At 44.2% G+C, this 18,823-nt stretch overlaps 1 protein-coding gene across 5 annotated transcripts in view; it reads right to left on the bottom strand.

Annotated features, from left to right (window-relative positions):
• The window catches only part of KITLG (KIT ligand), a 114,545-nt gene that overhangs the window by 79,160 nt on the left and 16,562 nt on the right, over positions 1–18,823 (bottom strand). Inside the window, exon 1 of one of the 5 annotated variants that reach the window (XM_061639603.1) lies at positions 13,936–13,982. The exons of the other annotated variants lie outside the window; for them this stretch is intronic. The gene's annotated coding sequence lies outside the window, so the exon portion shown is untranslated. Of the gene's footprint in view, positions 1–13,935; positions 13,983–18,823 lie in introns of those variants that run through there. 5 annotated transcript variants of the gene reach the window in all.

Raw genomic sequence — 18,823 nt, 5'->3', positions numbered from 1 at the left:
AGCCGAGCCATCGGGAAACTAGAACACCCAGTCCACGTGCAGGCCGGTGGACTGGGGGCAGCGTCGTATAAAGGCCCCCCAACGATCCAACCTCCCTCAAAGGGGGTGTTGGTCTTGCCTATTCGGATTACAACTTCCAGAGGAGTGGTGTTTAATTCCACTGCCTTAATTGACAGTGGAGCCTCCACAAATTTTATTGATGCAAAGTTAGTCAAGCGTCATGGAATTTCCCGGTGGAAACTGGACGCTCCCCTAGCTGTGGAGACTATCGATGGGAGACCCCTGAAGTCAGGAGGGGTGACACAAGCCACGGAGGAAGTGAAACTTCAAATCCCTGGGCACGAAGAGTTCATTTCGCTATACGTGTCAGATCTCTCGAACTTTGAGGTGATTCTGGGAATGCCCTGGCTAGCAAAGCATGAACCCAAAATAAGTTGGAAGGAGGCGGTGGTGTGGTTCACCTCACAGTATTGCCAGGAGAACTGTCAACCTGAAGGAATCAAGAACACCTTAGCGGGGGCAGTGCAAGAGATAGAGCAAGTGACCCTGCCGCCAAAGTATGAAGAATTCAAAGATGTGTTTGATGAAAAAGAGGCAGAGACTTTACCCCCCCACCGCCCTTACGACTGTGCGATTGATCTAGTGCCAGGAGCCAGCATCCCATCAGGGAGAATCTACTCTCTCACAGAGAATGAGAGGGAGGCCCTGAAGGAATTCCTGGATAAAAACCTGAGGCGAGGATTCATACGCCCCTCACAATCCCCTGCTGGAGCGCCACTATTGTTTGTGAAAAAGAAGGGGGGGAACTCAGACCCTGTAACGACTATTGCGCATTGAACCAGATCACCATCCCCAACAGCTACCCGCTGCCCCTGATCTCAGAGTTGCTGGACCGACTGCGCTCTGCAAAAATCTTCACGAAGTTGGATTTGAGAGGAGCGTACAATCTGATCAGAATGAAGGAGGGAGATGAATGGAAAACAGGATTCTTGACCGCTTACGGACAGTATGAATACCTGGTCATGCCGTTTGGGCTTTGTGGAAGTCCAGGAATTTTTCAAAAATTCATGAACGACGTGTTTAGAGACTTGTTGGACACGTATGTAATCTGTTACTTAGATGATATCCTGGTGTTCTCAAAGAACCAGGAAGACCACGACCAGCATGTGAAGACAGTGTTGAAGAGACTGAGAGAAAATCACCTGTATGCTAAATTAGAGAAATGTGGATTTGACCTCAAGTCTCTAGACTTCCTTGGATATCGAATCTCAGCGGAAGGCATGGAGATGGACCCAGGGAAAGTAAGCTGCATATTGGACTGGGGCCAACCTGTCACCAAAAAGGATGTACAACGGTTTTTGGGGTTTGCCAATTATTACAGAAAGTTCATTCCAGGGTTTTCCAAATTGACAGCTCCTCTGACTGACTGTTTAAGGGGGAAGAAGAAGTTTCAATGGACAGAGAACGCCACCGAGGCCTTTGAGGAGCTGAAGAGAAGGTTTGCTACTGAGCCCATTCTGCGCTTTGCTGATCCGAACCGCCCTTTCGTAGTGGAAGCAGATGCTTCAGATTTTGCCATCGGGGGGGTCCTGCTACAATTAGACCAAGAAGGGAAGGAGCTGCACCCCTGTGTGTACTTCTCTCGGAAGTTAAAGCCTGCAGAGAAGAACTACACAGTTTGGGAGAAGGAGCTGCTGGCCATCAAGGACTCTTTTGAAAACTGGAGACAATACCTAGAGGGGACCTCTCATCGAATTGAAGCGCGCTCCGACCACAAGAATCTTGAAAGCCTCCAAACAGCCAGAAAGCTGAACCAGAGACAGATAAGATGGTCCCAGTTCTTCACTAGGTTTAACTTCCAGATTACTTACCATGCCCAAGCCAAAAACCAGAGAGCGGATGCCTTATCCAGACAGTCACAATACAAAGAAAGTGAATCCGAGGACCAGCCTCAGTACGTAATCCCGCCAGAGAAATTAACGTTGGGAGTATGCCAGCCTTCATGGGAAGAGGAACTCAAAAAGGCACAACAAGAAGATGCAGACATGCTAAAATATCAGCAGGAGACGGGACAAGGTCAAGACTCAGAAGTAACCTTTCACTGGAGAAATGGACTGTTATGGTTCAAAACCGCCAGATATGTGCCAGAAGGGGAATTAAGGCTCAGAATCCTACGTCAGTGTCATGATTCCATCACAGCGGGACACTTTGGGATTTACAAGACCATTCAGAACGTGGCCAAGGACTTCTGGTGGCCTAAAATGCGTCGGGATATTGAGAGTTATGTAAAGTCCTGCTCTGTCTGTCTGCGGACAAAAACACAAACAGGGACACCAGCAGGACTGTTACAACCGTTGCCTGTCCCAAACGAACCCTGGAAGGACCTCTCCATGGATTTTATAACTGATCTACCCAAGTCCCAAGGAATGACAGCCATCTTAGTAGTGGTGGATCTACTTACCAAAATGGCACACTTCCTTCCTTGTGCAGGGGCCTTAGAGGCTAAAGAAACGGCCAAGTTATTCATAAAAGAAGTCTACCGGCTGCATGGATTGCCAAACAGCGTAGTCTCAGACCGAGGAACTCAGTTCACAGCCAAATTTTGGAGAGCAATGTGGAAACAGTTGCAGACGGAATTAAAACTCTCCTCCGCCCATCACCCCCAGACAGATGGGCAGACGGAAAGCTTGAACGCTGTTTTGGAAAGATATTTACGAAGTTATGTGTCCTATCAACAGACTGACTGGGTATCATATTTGCATTTTGCAGAGTTCGCCTACAACAATTCTCTGCACTCCAGCACTCAACAAACCCCGTTCTTCGCTAATTATGGATTCCATCCTAAAGTCTTTCCAAGCAGCTCAGAAGGAATGCTGGTACCGGCAGCTGAGAACTTCCTTAAGGAATTGCAAGCTGCGCAACAGACACTGAAACAGCAGTTAAACGAAGCCAAAACGGAGTACAAGCGATTTGCTGACCTGCATAGGAAGGAGGCCCCCCCCCTTCAACCAGGAGACCAGGTATGGCTGTCCACCCACTTCCTCCAGATGCCGGGCAAATGTAGAAAATTACAAGACAAGAGGGTGGGTCCTTTCGAAATAGAAACTCAAATCAATCCCGTGGCGTACCGACTGAAGCTGCCTGACACGTTTAAAATACATCCTGTGTTCCATCGATCCCTCTTAACGAAAGCCGCCCCTCCCAGTGAGTTACGGCCGGAGGAACCTCCCGGAGCTCCACTCCTGGTAAATGAGCAGCTTGAGTTTGAAGTTGAGGAGATCTTAGATTCCAGGATCAGACGCCACAAGCTGCAGTACTTGATTCACTGGAAAGGCTATGGGGTGGCTGACAGATCATGGGAAGATGCAGCTGATGTGCATGCTCCAGAATTGGTAAAACTTTTCCATCAACGTTTTCCCCACCGTCCCAAGCCAGACAAGGGGAGGGGGGCACAGCCTGGGAGGGGGGATGGTGTCGGAAGGCAGAGCTGGGGTCCCAATCCCGGGGAGCTGAATCCTGGAGAGTTGGGAGAAGAGTATTCGGATGGATGGCAGAGGGAAGGGGGAGGAACTTCCCCCCTTTGGAGCGAAGACGAAACAGAGGAACTGCCAGTGATAAGGTCGCTTAGCAACGGGGAGCCTGAGCCCTCCCTGGACATTCTCACGCCTCCCCCTCTTTCAGGCTCAGAGCAAGAGGGGGAAGAGGGAGGGCTGCTCACAGCCGAAAAGCGGGGAGGCAGTTTACCATCAGCCCCTCCCCTATCCCCCATCCTGGAATCGGAAACTTCAGAAGAGGAGGGGGCGATGCTTCCCCCCTCACCGTGCACACGCAGACAGCTGAAAAGACAGGAGAGAAGGGGGGGAAGGCGGGCAGTACCTGAGGGGCAGTTAAGGAGGAGCGAAAGATTGTGCGCCCGTTTGGCCCCTTCTTAAAGAACAGGCGGGAAGAAGTCCCTTGCTCTGTCAACTTTCTCCCAATGCCGCAGGACCTGTATCCCTGTATTGATTCATGAGAAAACACAGTCTTTGTTTGGACATTACCCTAATAAAACACGAATTAACTACAATCGTTGGTCTGGTTCCTGAGTCACATCCTGGGCCTGACAGGCCTCCATAAGGTCTAACCTGCCAGATTTTGCTATTGTTTTTCACTTTCATTTTACTAACCTATGCTAACATAAATTGGCTAGGTCACCAGTAATTCTATTGTTCTCACTTGAAGATCAATTCTCACTGTACATTTTGTACAATGCATGCAACCTTGATCAAGTCTGATGCACTTCTGTTGCAGCCGGTTGGCCACTCTGGAAAACAAGCTGCTGGACTACATGGGCCTTTGGCCTGATCCAGCAGGGTTTTTCTGATGTTCTTCTAGTGTTCACTTTGTTCCTTTAAAATCCTCAGAAGCAGGGCCTCCATTCCTTCTTGAGAATAGATTCTAAGGGACAGATGCTAGATTTTGTACATACATCCTACAGACTTGACAAAAGGTGCATGCATTTTGTACTTGCAGATCCATACTCAAATATGAAAGGAAAAGAGAATCAGCCCTGACATCAATAAATATCCATTGTAGGCACAGGAGTCTAAAGGTACCTATCAACCTTTGAATCAGACTTAACATGTCTCCTGAAAAGACTTTTGTTTAGCACACAATTTCTGATCACTGTTCATTTTAAAAGTAAGGCTGCAAATCTGAATCCCCTTTGAATTTAATGGTGCTTACTTCTGAGTAGACATGTATAGGATTGCACTGTTAAATCTGTAATCTGCACAGCTGTGGAAATAGCTCTACAACAAATTTCTCTGACATATCTCAAAAGCTCTGAACAACTAGCATAAACTAGCATTTAACCATTTTCATTAAGAAGTTTGCCCTCAAGATATGCAATTTCTTAGCCGGAGAGAAAGTGCCCCACTTTCCAGGGTATCCTGATATAGAGATGGCAAACATGGTCGCATCATGAGTGCTGAACATCACTATAAATTAGGGGCCTTAATTTACTGCAGGTTAAAATCCCAAAATGTGCATTAAACCAAATTCTGTGTAGCAAATGGAAACAGTCTAAATAAAGGAAACTGCACAAATTATAAAAATGGATGAAATTAATCATCATGACATGCCACAATGGTATTATTTCTGCTAGTGGCACTAACTCAGAGCAGGCAAAATGTTGCTTGCTTGAGCATACTGAATTTAAGATTGTCTACCTCGTACTAGTGGGCTGCAATAAACTGTTGCAGTATGGAGTGCTCCTTTACCGGGTTCCTGCCAGCCAGTCAAGCATGCTCCATTCTATATACCCTCCAGTTTCACACACAGTGCCTAAGAGCCATTCATCATTCCATGCCCACTGAGTATGTTCAATCCTCACTGGGCTGTGTTTTGGGTTTCTCCCCATAAGTTAAGCTTTGCAGCAATACAAAAAACGTAAGAGTTCTGCCAAGCCTGCTCCCTCTTGTGCATGGATGGTACCATTCTGGCTCTACAAGGAAAAGGGCAAGCACTCAAATAATAAGTTCGCTATTGGTATACAGGATCTTTCATATTTTTCTTTGAAGAATGGAATAGCTGACGTTTAACAAATACCCTTCCATGGTATAAGGCAACCTGTTACTGGGCTACAGCACCACCGTTCCCACGATTCAACTGTAAATGTCTCTTTTTTAAAAAAAGAAGCTTTGCAAAAGCATGCAGTTTCCTTGGCTTCCATGAAAAGCCATACAGAGGAAGTGTGATGCAATATAAAAGGCGAGTGCAACCCTACTGAGATGTGCTGAATACATCAATGCAACAGCCACTTTTGCTCTATCTGCTGTAATAACACAAGGCTTTTGGGGGGGGGCTCTCTCTATTTGCTCCTCAGCTGATCAAGGGTTGCTAGTAGCAAATTTCTCAGCAACAAGATATTTTTGCTTCAGTCATTCTCTACTTTTCTTTCTTTTTTTACACAAAACAGACCACCAGAAATATTATTTTTCTGGGAAATAAAAACGTAAGGACAAGTAACTGTCCTGTGAGAGGAACCTCCCATGTGCCAGATCTTGTTAACTACACAGTAGTTAAACTTTCAGACTTCACAGTTTGACAGTCACAGTTAGTACCTTGATGTAAGGAAATGCACCAAAGTGTAAATTGCATGTTGTCACTGGGTGGTGCCACAGTGGACAAGGAGATTTTGACTTCCAGCAAAATAAAAATAAAATGGTAAGCTACAAATTGGATTAAGTTTACTCATGACTTGGAATATTTTATTAAGAATGGAAAAAATTCTAGAAATATCCAGTCAGTGATTATTACTTGCTGGTTTTGTATTAGGAATAAAACACCTTTGTTTTTTTAAAAAAACAAGGCCAGGAAAAGGAACATGAAGGGAACGAATAATGTATTTAGACTGTCATGGTCAGTCAAAGGTTGATTCATATTGAAATTGTCCAATGAGATTCAAAAGGAAGAGTAAAAAAACTAACAAACACACACGCACACCCCTCCAATAACAAGAAAGTATTTACAGTTTATGAAAGGTGTTGAGGCTGTTGTTTTCCCCCTTTTAGCTCAGCACAAATGAGGCTTCAGAATGGGTAACAATATTCCAGGTCAGACATCTATAAAATAGTAAAAATATTAAAAACTCTTAAAAGAGAGCATCAGAAGCAATCGTTGCTGGAAAGCGCACAAAACAGAAGATGTTGCATGGTTTCTGCTCAGCAGGCTGCACAAATTTTGTCTGGCAGTAGCAGGGACTCTAGGAAGGCTGAGCGTGCCACTCAAGCATTACCCTCTGGGGGCCCTCAGCACGGATCACCCTCATCTCCAAATGCCATGTCCTGCTTTGTTTCTGCTTTCATTGCATGGTTCCACAAAGCAATCTATCAAAAACAAGCTGCTGCTGCTAACAGAGAGCGACCTAGAGGAGGGAATTTGGAAGACTGTCATGCGAACAGGCCTTTCCAGCAGCAGCCCCCTTTCTCTCCATTGGCTGAATGCTCTCCCCAAGGAAGTTCGCCTGGTGCCAATGTATTTTCAGCATCAGAAGTAGACACTCTTGTTCTCTTAGCATAGAGATTGTGTTGGTTTTAATGGCCTATCGTCATTTATTACCTGCCCTTCACCCAAAGGTCCCAGTGCGAGTTACAACGATTTTAAGATACGAGACATTAAGAACAATTAAAAAACAACCTAAAATCCCAAAATAGTGTGGGTCCTAAAAATAAATGTCTCGGGTGTCAAAGGTCAGGGTAAAGAGGTGCATCTTCAGCATTCGCCTAAAACTGTACAGAGAAGTTGCCAGACACATCTCAGTGGAGAGCTCCAAAACTTAGGGGTCGCCACAGAGAATACCCTCCTCCAGTCCACACCCTCCGAACTTCTGAAGGTGATGGAACTATCAAAAAGATCCCCTTGGCTGATCTCAACACCCAAAAGGGTCTGAAGGAAAGGAGGTGGTCTTTCAAATATTTGGGGCTTAAGTCGTTTAGAGCTTTAAACACTGCTGTGAGCACCTTGAATTGAGCCGGGAAACAAACTGGCAACCAATGCAGCTGTTTTAAAACAGGGGTTATATGAAATTTAAAAGGAACCCCAGCCAGTAACTTGGCTGCTGTAGTTTGGACCAACTGCAGTTTCTGAGTAGTCTTCAAGGGCAGCCCCACGCAGAGTGCATTGCAATAATCCACCTCCTGGACATGAGAACTCTGGATACATAAGACATCTGACTTTTCAGGATTCAGCCTCAATTTACTGGCCCACATGCAGCCCATCACCACCTCCAAACATCGGTCCAGCACCTCAACTCCCTCTCCCAATCCAGATGGAACTGAAAGACAGTTGGGTGTCATCTGCATATTGATGACACCTCACTTCAAATCTCCTGAAGACAGCTACATGAAGATGTTAAACAGCATGAGGGATGATATGGAACCCTGCAGAACACCACAGGACAGCTCCTATGGTCCTGAATAGTAAGTAGCCTTCCATAGCTACTTTTTGGAAGCTGCCTGGAGGTATGATCAGAGCCATTGTGCCCCCAACACCGACCTCCCTGAGATGCTCCAGAAGGATACCATGGTCAACAGTATCAAAAGCCACCAAGAGATCAAAGAGGACAAGCAGGGTCGCACTCCCCTCTCTCTCTCCCAACAGATGTGACCAGGGTGACCAAGGCACTTTCAGTACCATGGCCAAGCCTGAAGCCAGGCTGGAATGGATCCAAAAAATCAGTTTCCTCCAACCATACTTCAAGCTGGACTGCTACCACCTTATCAAGCAGCTTGCCCCAAAACAGGATATTTAATAATAATATTAAATAATTAATATTTTATGTTAGCAAAAGTAGTGTAGTGACAAATTCAGAAGTTTAGGGTCCCTTCATGTTAATCATAGCCATGCCCCCTCCCTGCTTTTTTACTGTGGGGTTTAGAATGAGATCCTTGTTAATGCCTAGAAACCATAAGCATGAAAGAGAGTATAAGCACTCAGAAGAGTCTTTTCAGTGGCTGACTCATCTCCTTTCACTCTGATTGACTCCAATCATCAGAAAAGAACAAGGAAGCATATTAGAAGACTCTTCTCAGTGGTTAACACACTTCCCTTTCATGCTTGTAGGATGCTGGAGACATAGGGACCCTGCTCCTAGAAAAGTAAAGGCTCTAAGACCCCCCCTCCCGAGACTTCACTCAACTACACCCCTGCTTAGCAACGGGTCTTCAGTTTGAGTGAAAAATTATTCTGTTATGCGACTGATGTCCATGGCTGAACTTTTTCATGTATTTTTTTCTTAATTTATATTGCTTATGTATTGTATTTTTGTGCATGTTGTGAGTTGCTTAAGGACTTCTGTCTGTGGAAAGCAAGATATAAAACAAATACATTGAAAAGAACAAAACTATGAGTTAAGGAAAGTACAATATTTTATGTTTAAATATGGAGTTGCAGACCTCATAGCAATAGGACTGACTTGAAGTTTGGGCTGGGCTAATGTTCACTCTATATTCACAGCAATTAGACATGTATAAACTTCGTTTTAGATGCATTTTTCCAGGTCCGCTTACATTGCCACTTGGAGAGGCCTATTTGAAGAGAGATGTTTCCATACTGATGAAGGACTTCACAAAGAGTAAACACACAAAAATTGAGTTCTGACTCCATAGCGCATGGATGGAGAACCAGTGGCCATCCAGATGCTGTTGGGCTCCAGTTCCCATCAGCAACTGACGCTGACAGCATGTGAAGTCCAGCAACATCTGGAGAACCACAGATTCCCCATCCCTGCTCAATATTCACAGGTACATGGGGGGAAATGGTGTCATCTTCCTTCAAAATAATTTCTGAAAGCATGAAGAAAGAGGAGGAAGATTTTTTTCAAAGAAAACAAATAAATGAATGAAAGCTGGGAACAAGAATTCTCAGGCTCCATACAAGACATTTGGGAGTGACTTTTCATATATGATTAAAGCAGGATTAGATGTGATTAAAAGGGGATTTGGGAAAAGTGAACAGGCCTTGGAGCAATGAGTAAGCAAGAAGTGTTTCTGTGGAAGTATCAGATTTAGCTGAAAGCTGTGCAAATCTAACCTTATAGCAAACCACGTTCACAATATCTAGCCAATAGGGAAGGGACCCACATAACAGTCGCCTATGAATTCATTGGTCTTTAAGCTGAGGCTTCATAAGAACAGCCCTGCGGGATCAAACCAGAAGCCTACCGACTCCAGCATCCCATTTCCTACACTTCTGGGAAGTTCACAAGCAAGGCATGAGCACAGTTAGCATTTGCCCACTCCTGATCCCCAGCAACTGGTATTCAGAAGCATGGCGGTTCTGGTCCTGGAGGTAGTAATAACTAGTGGCCACTGACAGCCTTCTCCTCTCTCATCCCCTTTTAAAGCTGTTCAAGCTCCTCATTAATAAAATTACTATGATCCTCTGTCAAGTTTGTTATTAAACATATGCTGCGATGGAAACTTTGATATGCTATTGGTTCGTGCCTGTGTTTTTTTATGTTTCTAAGGATATGCCTTTAATGTATTATCAAAACACAAGGCACACATGCAGTGTCTCTTAATACAGTCACCAGAGTTGTCAAGATTACCTCTCTTCTTGGATGACAGTTTTTATTACCTTGTCCTAGTCTCCAAGAGCCCTTTCAGATATAGATTACTCCTGATGCAGCAAGTGTGCCGCTTCTCCATTTGTAAATCATGTTTGGAATGTGCACAGACAATGGAGCCATTCACACAAACTTTGCCCTCACTACAAAATCATCCCCACACACACGCCATGACAATCAGGAAGACATGAAATATTGTGTTCATTCTTCGTTCTTTTTGCTGGCTTCAAAAGGCCCTGCTGACCTTTCTAGAAATGGTTCCAAAGCTAAAGAAAAAGGAGTTGGTTTGTTTGTTTCATCAGGGAAGGGGAACCTGTAGCTCTCCAGAGGCTCCTGCACTCTAAATACTGTCAGTCCCACCCAGTGTAGCTACTGATCAGTGAAAGCAGGAGCTGGAATTCAGCAGCATCTAAAGGGCTATGAGCAAAATGACTGCGACAGAATCAGCAGCCGTCTCACTCAGCTCCTCTTCAGAGTAACAGGCCCCAGCTTTGCCCCGCCATGCTGGGTGCTGACAACAGGCTTGCTTGGAAATCATCAAAAACATGAAGCTGCCAAAAACCTTCCCCTCCGTCAACAGAGAAGATCTGTCTGCCACCTTTCCAGCTCCAAGTATGGGAGGAGGTCTAGGGCTCAGAAGGCTAGCCAAAAGAGGGTGAAATGCTTGCCTTGATGAGAACACTCATATGCCCCTGCTGTTCATATTCTAGCTCAGATTACCCTTTTGGTCCGTGATGGGGAGCCTATGGTCTTCCAGATGTTGGTGGACTACACCTCCCATAATCCATGACTATTGGCCATGGTGGGTAGGGGTGATGGGAGTTGGAGTACAGGAGCATCTGAAGGGCTACAAGACCAATAACATGTAGGTTCCAGGTTCTCCATCCTTAGGGGAAAGGATTGTAACTATGAAACAACCACTGCACACAACTCTGGAAGGGCTTCTGTAGCATTGGTTTGATGCTGGAACCAACAAAGTGATTTCAGCTCATCTCAGATACCATAACAGATATGGCTATATCATAGCATGCTGGGTCTAGCACATATAAATTAATAAAAAGCAGGGGAACTTGATTAAAAAACCAAATTATTAATAGGTTCAGCCCTGTATAATCCAAGAAGAAGCTTTTACATAACAATGTATATTCCAGTCAAGGCTGCCTACCATATCCATATCAACAGTTTTAGATTGAGCAGGACTAATCTTAATATGTTTCCACTGACCTGAAGTACCTAAACTATGTAGTTGCCATTATAAACTATAAAATAATGATGTGAATTTAAACTGTAGGTGACTCAAATTTATCTTATCCAGTGTGGTTCTAATTAAATTAGGCCTTGGGAAGAGCCCAGGAGCCAAAATTTATATGCAAAAATGTGTTAAAATATTACAATCAAAGTAAGATGATAGACAAGTCACCATCTATATTCAGTGCTATGTCTCTGAGACATATAAATAATTTTCACATTTTCTGTGCAAAACATGGGATGACATTTCTGGAAAAGGAGGTTTTGAGATATTTCTTGTGAGAAAGGGGATAAGCCAAGTAACGGTTGAGACAGTTGTGTTTAAAAAAAGGTAGAATCTGCAAAAGTCACTGTCAATCAACTATTTCAAATATAGAATATAATAAGAGAAGTAAAGTGACTGAAAGAGAGTCAGTTCCTCACTCTTGGCAGCTAGTTATGCAATGTTTTCTATTCAGACGGACTACTAAGATGCAGAGATGAGGTTTCCTCCACCTAAAGATCCAAAGGTCCTTTTGCAAATGCAAGGGTCTTCAATTTTTAAAAAACCAAATTTAATAATGAATAAAAATCTATACAAATATTTTTAAACTGTGCAGAATATCTGATGGGACAGGCTTTTGGAAGGCAGACATACATTGGAGTTCTTATCACACCTATTCTGAAATGCCACACACACATGCCAAGGGTCGACCACGGACCAAAGCAATCCTTGGCTTGATAAAGTTTAGCCCCCATACCTGCTGCAGAGACTCCCACTAGAAAAGGGAAGGAACTGATTTTTACTAATTTGTCACACAGCCCTCTGCATATTCTCTCACACGGTTCTATTTTCAGGCTGCCAAAGGGGATTTTTCAGAGGGCACAGGGGGTTGCAAGAGGTAGGAACACTGATGAAAGTTATCTCCCTCCACTTGCATTAGCAGGCATCAGGGCCAGATCAGAGCAGATCTTTGGATACAACATGAAGTGCAATGTACAATTGTTCCTTCATATCCGGAGCTCCTATGATCCACAAGCTCTTTCCTTGCCCATCATGATGAAGAGGAGCAAAAGTGCATTGCCTTATACAGACATAGCCAATGTGATGCCCTCCATATGTTGCTGGACTACAACTCCAACCATCCCTAATTACTGGCTATGCTGGCTGGTGATGATAGGAGCTGGACTCCAACAACTTCCAGAGGGCACCACATTGGATACCCCTAATCTAACAGAGGCCTGGCATGGATGACTGGATACAAGAAATGTAACTGATTTTGAGAGAGAGGGGGGAGGGGTATTAGGCATTACAAAAGGTAGGTGATAGTCAAGAAATGCAACAAAGGATTACTTTGTGTTTGCTGAGTGCAGGGTTGGAAGCCGTTTCCAGAACAAAGAGACAGTGGATTTGTTGCATCTCTTCTGAAGTAACCAAAGAAACTTAAGTGCTCTGAAATAAGAGACAACTGACATCTGGAAATCATTCTGGAAAGTCTAATAAAGAAAAAAAAGACCAATGTTCTAGCAATCCCTCTGAGAGATACCCAGAGAATGAAAAAAAAATAGCAGGAAAAATATACCTATTTAAAGCTGGAGGGAAAAAACAGAGTAACCCTACCAAAAAACAGATCACGTCCATGCCATACATTTAAAACACATGGCTTTCCCCAAAGAATCTTGGGAAATGTAGTTTACCCCCAGTCACAATTCCTACCAACCTTAAACTACAGTTCTTAGTATTTTAGGGTGGGGGAGTCATGCACTTTAAATGTATGGTGTGGATGTGATCCTATACTCCAATTACACTAGGAACAGACATATGCCACCACTACACTGGAGTAACACCCATAGTATCTAATAATCAGTATCCTCCAGGAGGGGACAGGGGAAAGACAACCGGAAAATACAAAATGCGCATAAAAATGACAGAGATCCTGGAAACTCTGCCAGTGCCCACCACTCCTGGATGATCCCAGTGACAATTCCCACATGCTACCCACACCTGGAGAGAGCCACTGAACTCACAATTAGGGATGGAAGGATCGGTCAATTTCAGTTCTCCGAGTTTCTCCTCTTTCCAATCTTAACTTCAGTTCTCCACATTTCTGCAGGAATTTGCAATTTTTTTTAAAAAAATGGAAGGATTTCTTCAGCATTTTAGTGCAAGTTTCTCCTACTAAACACATTTTTGTATGCAGCCTTGACAAACACGCATGTTTTTGCAAGCAATTTCTCCCAATATACAATAGAGGGGCATTATAACACTGTTCACTGTATTGCGGGTTTGGCTATACCAGCGATTCCCAACGTGGGCGGTAGCACCCCCCTGGGGGGCATTACAGCCTTTCAGGGGGATGTTGGTGTGACTACAAACTCTAGGGGGGGCGTTTGGGTTCATTAGGGGACGTTGACATTTGGCAGTCTGATGCGACAGTTGAAGCATTTAAGTTTAATTTTATTTAATACACAAATCATTAATTTTTAAACTGTTTTGTCCCCAGTTAGAATGTATTTCATAGTCTCAGTTCATGGAAATAACACTATAAATTGTGTGTGCTCTTTAGTAAAGAAATTCTGAATAGCGGCCAGTGTCATACCAAGGAATAGGGATATTAGCCATGCCCTGGCACTAGGTAATGTTCTGATGCTGTCTTGAGGGATGCTGGAACCAATCACGAGACAGTGTTTGATAAGCTGGGTGTATTGGTGGAGGGCGCATTCTTCCCACGGATGAGTGCCGTGTGCAAACGGGTGATGCAGACAGTCAGTTATTCGCTGGTTTTCTTCAGGAATGGGACACACTCGTTACCCATTGTTTCTGTGATGTTTAAATGAACTTGTTTAATGAAACAATGCGGTAAACTGAATGAGTTTGTTGTTAAGTAACACAGTGTATTCTATTGGTTCATACCGTGTGGACTTAATTAGTTTTTGCTTATGTATATATATTAATAAATCATACTAAGAATTCAATGTGTAATCTAAGTGCAATAAAAAGGCATGATAAAAACGATCAGTAATAATAATTGAAAATACCTTTTATGCATTACTCATATTTTAAGGGAAGAATAGGAAGCATTGGCATATACTTAATCTGAGGGGGGCGTTGGGCACAAATAGATTTTGCAAAGGGGTGTTTCTCCCTTCCACTTCAAAATCTAGTCCGATATCTGGAGCTCTTCAACTGCAAGAGGGGCCCTAGAACAGCTCACATGTTACATCCAGAGGGTTCCAGGTTTGAGTCCTACCACTCTTTAGAAACAGACAGGCACCACATCTGGTAAAGTCAAAGCCCTTATTGATCAGCATCTAGGATGGAATGGATCCTGAAAGAAAGAAAAAACATGTGGGGGGCTGCCAACCAGTCAGTCCAGTTGGACTCCGGTGTCTTGTACCGTGGCTCAGCAGACAGAAGAGCAGCAGCTGCCCCTTATGTACCAGTTCCACACTGGCAACACCTTCACTTGTTGCATAACTGTGTTACAGAGTACCAGAGCCTGCCTGGAACAAGCAAGTGAACCCCACAGAAGAACAGCTGGGAGCATCCTTGGGTACTGCTGTTGGTCATGGGTTGAGCCTCTTTCCTGGCCTGCACTGAACTGGCTGTGGAATGGATCCTGCACTGGAGAGGAGGGGGAGTGGCCTCTGGAGAGCATGGGGGAGACACAGAGAATGAACAACGAGCAGCAGTCAACAGCCAGAGTGCACAGCCCTTGAATCTAGATGCACGGTTAGTGTTTGCGAAGGAAAGAAGAGGGAATGGCACCACCTGAATGCTCAACCCGGCCTCTTGCGAATAAACTCCCAAAGGTTACAAGCTTGCAAAAAAAAGAAAAGAAAAAAAGAACCACTAGCCTGCTGAAGGCTGGGAGAGGAGAGATGGAGAGTTCTGTCCCTCCTCTTGCAGTCCATTTCATTTCTAGCTTGTGTGCAAAGGAGAGACACAATGCTCTGTCCCTCCTCTGCCAGCTCCCTCACTTACCTACACAAAACTCCAGGCCATTGTCTGCATTCAATGATTTGTTCCCCATTTCTGCTGGGCTAGTGTCAGGCTGTCCTTGTGCCTCAGCCTCCTCCAATTCACAGGGTGGAAGGGGATGCTGCAGGGACAGTCCATATACATACCCCTTCCCCAGTGAGGGTTGAAGTGGAACTCTCTGGGTGCGATAGTAGCTTTTTCTGCTCCACGCATCTGGGCTGTAATCTTGCAAGGCAGAAGGGCTCGGAAGTGTTTCACCAAGTAGTTGCAATGGCTGGAATGCAGTGCCTGGCCTTTGTAAACAGAGAGCTTACCTTATGTGGAGAGGAGTGTCTCCCCTGTGTGTGGGACACACTGCTCCTCTCTGGTAGGAGAAGGGAAGAGTGTGACACCAATATGGAAAGACACACTGTTCCCATATAGCAAAGGAAAAGACATGATCACAGCAGTTCTACCTCACAGCCAGTGTCCCTCACCCCACCCCCAATTCCCTTGCTTACCTATGTCCTAGAAACCCCTGTTGTTGGAGTGGAGCTGCGTGTTAGGTGCTTGTGCCTGGAGTCCCAAGATGATATACCTATCAGGGTTCTAAGCAGAGAAGTGTTACCATTGTGCTCAAATCCCTATACCAGAGGCTCCCAGACTATGGTCTGTGAACCACCAGTGGTCCACAAGCTTCCTTCAGGTGGTACATGGCATGTCCAATTAAATATTCAAATTGATAGATATTTTATTGCTTCTTTTATTTCTTACGTTGTATTTCATTGTATTACAATTTTAATTTTAAGGAATGCAAATTGTAATATGATCAAATGCAATGTAAGTAATAAAAGAAGCAATAAAAATACAATTAAAAAGCATACAGCATCTTGCACAGCACATTACAATTTCTACAATGGGCAGAAACATTGTTAAAGGGTCCGCCAAGACCATCAGCAATTTTCAAGTGGTCCATGGGGGAAGTGCAGGAACCACTGCCCTATACTTTGGAGTCAGGCTGTTTTGTGGCACATTGTACCTTTACGTACAGAGTGCCCTTTTTCTACAGCAAGGGCGGAGAATTTTTGCTCCTCCACATGCTGCTGAACTCAAACGCCTATCAGCCCCAGCAGCATCTGGAGGGCCACAGGTTCCCTAGCCCTGCTCTATGGTTTGCCATCACCAGAGTTCCCCCCTTGCGAGCTTGAAGTGTATATGACATGAGAGCAGAGAGATATAACCCCATGCCTTGCACCCTAACATTTGAATTATGATCTCCCTGTGTGGGATTTATATACTGGTGGTGGTATGCTGTGACTGCGTGATGAGTCACATCCTATGCTGTGTTCTGTTGTTGAGTCATGGACATGGCAGTTATCAACAGAGGAATAACTTTTTTTAAAAAATCCTCCCATTAAAGTCACTGGGAAAGGGTTTTTTAATGCTGTGATTGGTGTAAAATTCTGCTGTGAATGATTCCACGGTGTGAAGGCTTATAGGATGTGATATAATATTGCTCCTTCCTTGTGCCCACCATAATTCCATGCTGTTGATTCACTTGATTCAGTGTTCATTAGCATAACAAGTCTGCTGATGGGGTATTCAACCAGTACATCAGAGGTGGTCCACCAGCATACCTGTTATCTCAGGTTCTACCAGCATAGTGGGGCTTCCTCCAAATACTAAGCCTCCTCAACCAGTGAATCTCAAGTACAGGATTGTGCCCTAAATGACAGTGTTCTAAAACAGCCAGGTCAAGCCACGTAATCTGAAATCTCTTCTACCATTACTAAAAACTAAGAAAGGGACTATGAAAAGGAACAACACTGGAGGCCTTCGAGAGGCAGCTTGGCAGCCACCTGTTGGGTATGCTTTAACCTGGACTCCTACACTGAGCAGGGGGTTGGTCTCAATGGCTTTATAGTCCCAACTCTACTATTCTATTCTGTGATAACCAGGACCACAGTTGAGAGCAAGGGAAGCTAACATGTGGCCTTCCAGATGTTGGTGGGCTCTGTCTCCCTTCACCCCCAGCCAGCATGCCCAATGGTCAAGGAAGACTGGAGTCTTAAGAGGGCCACATTTTACATGCACTCAATCAGAAGGGGATAACAGATCTTCTGCATTGCCACAATTTCTTGTCATAGCTGACAGTAGGAGCTCCATGTGCATGTGGAATTCTGGATTATAGTTTATGAATTTGTATTAAGGTAGAGTTGGCTTACCCTGGAAAATTTTGTCGTGTTAGAAAATTCTTATAAAATACACATAAAATTTTATAACAAGGTACCAATTTTGAATGCTCAAAAGTAATTCAGCAGGAAAGAATTTTTTACATTCTCCCTTATGGAAGCTTAGTTTGTGTAAGCTTCCCTCCCCCCCCAAAAAAAACCACCCACAAATAAATCCAGAGAGAGAATGTGCCAAGTGGTATTATACAAGTTTTCTAAATTAAGCTGGCTGACTATTGTTCACCCTCCCACATGTGAGTCAAAGTGCTTTAAAAAAAATTGCTCAGTTGCTATTCAGTTCAAACAAGAGTTGACATCAAAATCTGTAACAGTTTAAAAAAGGAGTTGCTGTGTAATTATTGCATTATGTACTGGAACAACAGAATTCATTACACAAGTCCTCTTGGATACAGCATAGGCAGAATTCATAATTTATGCAAGATAAGAATATTGTTTCATGTTACGAGACTGAACCATGGTCTACACGCACAGCAGCATGAAACGGAAGGATCCTGAGATAACCACCAGGACTGTGATATTTCAAACTGCCTCTCCCCATGAAGTGCCATTTTTGAATGATCCCTCATGTTTTTGTGTTTTTTTAAATGTCCCAACAAGTTAAAACACACACACACACACACACCTTGCTAGTCTTCTAACAGCAGTGAGATTGGTTTTTCTGTGCGGCCATTCCAAAATATTTATTTATTTATTTATTCTATTTCTATGCTGCCTTTTGGCCAAAGGCGGCTCACAAAAAAAACAAAAAACACAAATACAAAATACACATCAGAAAAGAATACAGTGCACAGAAATTCAAACAACAAAATATTAACATTGTTTTAAAAACAAGGTTCTTTACAGGCCTGGAGATAATCTGTCCTTAAAATGTAGCAGTGCCACTCCAAGAATTTTAGTCCTCAAACATTGAGCAGCTGTTGTAAAGGATTTGCTCACCAACACCATCGGATTCTTGCCCGAAATCATTGTCCATAGACTTGAAGTAGAACTTGTAGTTGTGCCAGTTGAGGAGTGCCTTGAAGTCGCCCAGCGTCACCCACTCAGCTGGGATGAGCAGCTTCACCAGGTACGGCTTCTCCTGGTTGTCCAGATGGTAGATGATCTTGGTCTCCACTGCTGCCATTGCAGCCGCTGCTCCTCGCGGAGGACTCCTCAGGCAGAAGGCTCCAGGTGCCGCCGGCCGAGCCCGGGCCTGTTAGTACAGAAGCAGCCCGTCTTGAGATATGTATAGATAGATCTTGCTGTCTGTAGCTCGGACACCATGGCTGTCCTCGT

This window comes from Rhineura floridana, chromosome 8, assembly GCF_030035675.1.
Source record: "Rhineura floridana isolate rRhiFlo1 chromosome 8, rRhiFlo1.hap2, whole genome shotgun sequence".
NCBI lineage: Eukaryota > Metazoa > Chordata > Lepidosauria > Squamata > Rhineuridae > Rhineura > Rhineura floridana.
Note: the sequence above shows the minus strand (reverse complement) of the source record. Positions and strands in the feature narration are given on the sequence as shown.